Below are 6,633 nucleotides of genomic sequence, written 5' to 3' on the forward strand. Positions count from 1 at the left end.
AACCTTAAGTCTCCGCTCCACTGATTTTACATTGGAGGCACACATGAGTGACCAAGGAATGCTCAGTGGAAGCCGAGGTTAACACACGGATATCCATTGTGCTTTATCTGCTCTTGCTTTGCAGATCGTTGCTATAGCTATTGCACCTGTTTCACCTTGATAGTCCACAAGACTACCTAATCTTTATTTTCTCCTGCATCTGTTGAGAGAAACGCGAGGTACAAGTCAACAAGTTGTTTGTACAGAGCAGGGGCGGAACTACAGTGTCGCCAGAACCCGCAATGCGGGGGGGGGGGGGGGGGGCACGCCATTTAGAGGCCCACAGCCGACCAGAATAATTTTTTTTCGTATTTAAAATTAAAAAAAAAAAATCTTTTATTTTTGACTTGATGTTTGTTTTGTAAAAAAAATTGCCGTAGCTGCGGTTGGATTATTTTTATTCTATAGATACCACCCCACGCTCTTTTTTTTAAACCACTGTGAAAGCCGAGTCCTCTTTCTCTTACAATCAAACTTATCAAAGATAAGCAAACGGTTTAACCACTTCCATGGGTTATTTCCCTTTTCTAAATAGTAAAATAGGGGTGCTCATAAGCTCCTTTTAATAGATTTGTATTAAACAAATAAAAAAACAATTATTTCTCTTAATTATTATTTTTTTATAAAGTTTTTCCTAAAGAATGACATCGTACAAAAATGAAATGAATTTAAAATTAATAATATAAATACAAAAAAACCCATAAAAATAAACATAACACGAGACACCATTACTTATACAAAACGTTCATGGTTGACCGACTAAGATGTCAAAAGATCTTATAGCAGAAAGAAATAAAACTGAATTCACAAAACACACTAATGTACTTATACACTCTGGTTTTTCTTCACATCGAGTAAATCTTTCGCCTTTTACTAAAGATTTCCGTGTTTCCTCAATTCAACGATGTCATCCTCCAGTACGATGACGAATGCAAAAATTATCACCGCCAGCAAAGGGGTTGCGCCCTTGATTGTTCCCTCTGAGTCGAGAGACCCGGAGAGGAGCCACCCGGACTACGGTTCGGGTGGCTTAATGAAATCCTGGGCCCAATCCTTTTCAGTCAAGACTACAGCAATCCTGAACCTACCTGAGGAAAAATGCCCAGACCTGTACCCAGCAGAAACACCCACTATTCAAATTCTGATCACATCAAAAGGTCAACCAAACCTGAGGGGCCACATCTTGAGACAACTAATCAGCAACCAGCAGATTCTTCTTCTAAATTATGGCAGAGCAGACACATGGTTTTTCACCTCTCAAGCCTTTGATGTTACCACGCTACACAACACACACAAAACTCACGGCCCATACACACTGCACTTCACACTACACGAAAAAAACAAGATCAATGGGAACCTTAGATGGGTACCCCCTACACTCAACAACGCCACTCTCATGCAAGCATTACAACCCTACAGCAACAAAGAACCATCCATAACAACGATCCCCCACACTAGTAACCGCAGCTTCACTATATACACCGACAACCCAACAACCATCCCACATTACATTCAACTAAATTACAAAAATAAATCACTGAACATTCTTATAGCAATTGCTGGAAGAAGGCAGGCGTGCGAATTCTGCTCCTCAACTCTACATTGGTCCAACCAATGCCAAGCTTTCAACCCAGAGTCAACGCCAAAGGAGCAACCTTCAGCACAAAATACTGCGCCACCTGCACCACAAGCTCCATCAGCAAGCAAAATCCAAAACTCTCCAACCAAGGACGCAGCAAAAGACCCAGAAACAGAAGCAACAGACCCGGATTCAGAAATAGAAACCGCTTCGTCAACAAAAAGGAAATATCAAACGAGTCCCACAAAACAAGGAAAAATAACTAAATAAAAAAAATCGAGAAACTAATCCACGATCACCTAACATGCAGCTTCTGCCCCAGCTCGTACCAAACATTTAAGGAAGTACTAAATCACGAAAGAACAGAACACACTTATCTCAAACAATGCTACTTCTGTAATGATGCAAAAACCCACAATGACTTACATCGACACTACACGGAAAAACACAACAGCGAAACTAACTTCAGTTGCTGCTTTTGTGATAAAAGCCTCCCAGAAAAAAAAAAAACATTCATCATCACGTATTAGCTCACCATTCAAATCTCTTGTCTCAGAAAAAAAGGGAGAGAGAAAGCCATAAGGTTAAAAAAAGTACAGTTTCACAGTTCAGAAGGGAAAGAAGTAGTCAATTAAAAATTTAAACGTTTTGTTATAATGGAAACTCAAAATTGTATGACATGCTTAACTATAATTGTATGCAATACTATGTATACTATGTATATTTTAAACATGCAACCTTTTCACACAGCTAGTTCCTAGGAGTGAACTGCGTGTAAGGAATTCTATTTAAAAAAACAAAAAACTAAAGATTTCCCTGGAGAGGAGCATTATAATGAGTCTTAGAAGACTATTTTTCACGCCCTACGCTGTAGGGTGGATATTTCCACATGAAATGATGTTGTAATTTGTTTTAATTTAATTGTTAATGTTTTTTTTTAATTAAAACCCGAACAGGCCAGCAATGAGTATCCTATGTTCGTATTCTGTTTGTATATATATATATATATATATATATATAGGCCTATATAATATATATATATAGGCCTATATAATATATTATATAGGCCTATATAATATATATGTAGGCCTATAAAATATATGTATAGAGCTATATAATATATATATAGGGGGGGGGGCTAAAAAAAATTGCGCGGTGGCCCTTTTTTTTGCTAGCTCCGCCACTGGTACAGAATCCACGGAATACCATTCACATGTTCTCAGGTTGTTCTTTTCATTATTCATTTATTCATTATTAATGGACTCCGGTTCGCTGCTGAAAGCCATTTGTTAGCTACACTCCACGGGCAACTCTACAGGACGTCCTCTCGTATGCGCTATAGATCAGGTTTAATTTTATCCTCGGAAATAGTAATTTTTATGGTGTATACTTTTTTTGTCAATTAGAAAACAAACACATGCCGCTGTTATGTGGCACAATTTAGAGAACAATCTAAGCTGAAAATATGTTATATATATATATATATACATATATATATATATATATATATATATATATATATATATACATATATATACATATATATATACATATATATACATATATATATATATATATATATATATATATATATATATATATATATATATATATATATATATATATATATATAATTATATATATATTCATAATAACAAGCTTTCTGTTTGGGAACATGCTAGTACAAGGCTCGCCCTTTTGACATTAAAGTTATCTTCAGTCTAGCGTGACGTCTTCACCCTCCATGTGTCTTGAAAAGTAGAGCGTGTTTATTCAAATGTCACAACGAGTAGATTTCAAAGGGACATTCGTAGTTCTCTAATAAAAATTTGTGATGTCGATTCGTAGGGCAATAGAAAAGATGTCTAAAGCAGTGCAGGTAATTTCGTATAAACTATACGAACTACGCCTCCCACAGCTATGGCTAAAGAAAATAGTAGTGTTATGGCAAAAATGATATAATTATTTTTTGTCTAGCCTAAAACGATAATTTTGTGTGCTGACGAAAACGTTTGGTTGGAACGTCCACCGTACCAATAATTTTTACTTAAATATTTGAGGATAATGATACTATCTTTTTTATTACCACTATTGAAGAACAAATGAACAACTTTTCCTATAAAAATAAATTGTATGATCGTTTCTCTCAGAGACGTGCGCCCAACATATTCAGATGCCATGTAAACACACTCTAAAATGACAAAATGACATTCATATACCGCTGGGGGGTCATCCATAAATGACGTCAGACGTTTTTGACGATTTTACCTCCCCTCCCCCTCCCTTCCGTCACACGTCGTCTTAAAAAGCAACACACCCCCACCCAAAATGACGTTATACCTCAGCCCCTACCCCCCCCCCTCAAAACTGTGGTTGATTTATTCTTAAAACATCGATATTTTCCCAAAATATTGACATGACTGTCAACATAGAGTATTCTGATCAATTCTTATTTACAATTTATTAAAACCGTTATCTGAAATACGAAATAACGGCTAAAAGTCGTTTTCTAACATTGCTTTTTTATAATGCAAAAAAGTGACGTCACACCATCTGAACCCCTGCCCCCCTTCCCCCTTATCACACACCGTCACAAAATTAGGCATCCTCCTACCCCCCCCCCCTAAGAGTGTGATGTCATTTATGGACAACCCCTAATACGAGATAACCAGAGAGATATCCAATATAACACATCAGGGCACCATGCCAGGAGGGAGAAGAAGGGGACGGCAAAGACGTCATTGCATAGCGGACATCAACGATAGAACAGGGCTGTCCTAAAGACGTCATTGCATAGAGGACATCAGCGATTGAACAGGGCTGTCCTAAAGACGTCATTGGATGGAGGACATCAACGATTGAACAGGGCTGTCCTAAAGACGTCATTGGATGGAGGACATCAACGATTGAACAGGGCTGTCCTAAAGACGTCATTGGATAGAGGACATCAACGATTGAACAGGGCTGTCCTAAAGACGTCATTGGATAGAGGACATCAACGATTGAACAGGGCTGTCCTAAAGACGTCATTGGATGGAGGACATCAACGATTGAACAGGGCTGTCCTAAAGACGTCATTGGATAGAGGACATCAACGATTGAACAGGGCTGTCCTAAAGACGTCATTGGATGGAGGACATCAACGATTGAACAGGGCTGTCCTAAAGACGTCATTGGATAGAGGACATCAACGATTGAACAGGGCTGTCTTTGCAGAACTACTCAATGCAGCAGAAGACAGAAAACAATACCCAAAGACACCACTGAGGTTTAAAAGACGATTGTTTGATGTATTGAAATACTATGTACGTTTGTTATTAATTCTATCTAAAAGCTCAGCTGTTCTAAAAGTGGGTTTAAACAGAATTAGTTTTTAAACTATCTGCTATTTAAATGTGTCATATTATTTTCAATAGGAACATTTTGTCAGTAGCGTAGCGAGGGGGGGGGGGGTGCGGGGGGGGGGGGAGACATATGTTCCCTGGCGACGACCTTAGGGGGGCGCCAAAATGGGCAATGGGTTGGAAAAATAAATTGAAAGGTTGAGGGGGTACAAATTGAAAGTTTGAGGGGTAGGGGGGGGAGATGCAAATCGAAATCTTGAGGGGGGATGCAAATCGATAAGTTTGTCCCCGGGCGCCGGGAAGGGTCGCTACGCCTCTGCATTGTGTAGCGTGTGGGAAATGATAATATTTTATGTTATAATAATATGTTTACATTAGAAAATCCCCACCGCTGTTTGAAATGTTAAAACTAACTTTCACGAAAAGAATAGTTCTAACAATATCTTTACACAAGAAAATAGCGCGACAGTTGGCAGGCGAGACAAATTGTCGTGTCGCAAAAAGTATTCACGGACACAATAGAGAGATCTTAAATCTTCTTTATTTAACTACAGCTGACAAGTTCTTGAACATCCCCCCTCTCCGTTTATTGAACGGAGAAGCTTTTCAATTTTGTATAGTGTTGTAACACAAGACATTTTGACACAATATTACGAGTTAAGCATGATGGATTATAGCAGGGGTCTTCAAACTTTTCAGCCCGAGGTCCGCATTAACTATAAAATTTCAGTTCGGGGGCCAGTTTCTTTCAAGCATGTCTTTGGGGTATATGAACTATCTATGGTTGAGCCCATGTGGCCTTCTTAAATTCACTGTCTTCATCACATGATTCAGTACACTGCTAGTGTTCATATATTTAGCACACAAAGCTTGCTGGTGAATAATACAGTGTTGGAACATTGGTTGTAGAATGCTTTTTTCTCATTCGGTTGTCCAACCAAGCCTTTCTTTATGCCGCTCTTGTACTTTTCTCCATTAACAGTCAGGTAACTGAGGCTAGTCCAGTCCAAGTTATAATCAGCAAATGTTTTTTCTTAATATATCCTCTCCGGTAACAGTGCCAACCATGTTATGTAGGGAAGCCAGTTCTTCTGTTATATTCATGACTTCATCCACACCCCTAATGAACACAAGCAGTTGAGAGGTGGAACAGCTGTCCAGCGACTCATCCATTGCAATAGGGCTGGTAAGTAGGTCACCAACCAGTTCTATGGCTCATGCAGGTTTTATTGAGCCGTATAACTGGTTGGTGACCTATTTACCAGCCCTATTGAAAAATGTCGAAACTTTGCATTTTTCGCTATTTGAGTCACAATGTTTTCACCCATGTCTTCAACACATCTTTGCACCCAAAGCTACATTCTCAAATTGTTTTGAATTTTCTGGATAAAGTTCCTCAGCCACCTCCAACAAACGTTTTGTCCGTGGACAAAAATATCTCCGCGGGCCGGATGAGAGGACCTCGAGGGCCTGTAACGTCCCCTATCTATCAGCCAAATAGAAGGTGAACGTCCCCGGATTCTTTTTTCGGGGTCATATGCAAATGCCTTACGGCCTAAATGGATGAACACTAACACAACGGCACACTAGGGCTCGAATTCGATGTCTAGGGAAACTAGTGATACTATTGTAATTAACACTCATCCAATCTACATACAACCTTTAATCAGC

At 38.9% G+C, this 6,633-nt stretch overlaps 1 pseudogene; it reads left to right on the top strand.

Moving 5' to 3' along the window:
* The first annotated feature begins 885 nt into the window (after positions 1 to 885).
* On the top strand, positions 886 to 927 carry LOC131939965 (uncharacterized; annotated as a pseudogene).
* Positions 928 to 6,633: the final 5,706 nt, after the last annotated feature.

Source organism: Physella acuta, unplaced genomic scaffold, assembly GCF_028476545.2.
Source record: "Physella acuta isolate Inbredline_101_S28 unplaced genomic scaffold, ASM2847654v3 ptg000305l, whole genome shotgun sequence".
In the NCBI taxonomy this organism is placed as follows: Eukaryota; Metazoa; Mollusca; class Gastropoda; family Physidae; genus Physella; species Physella acuta.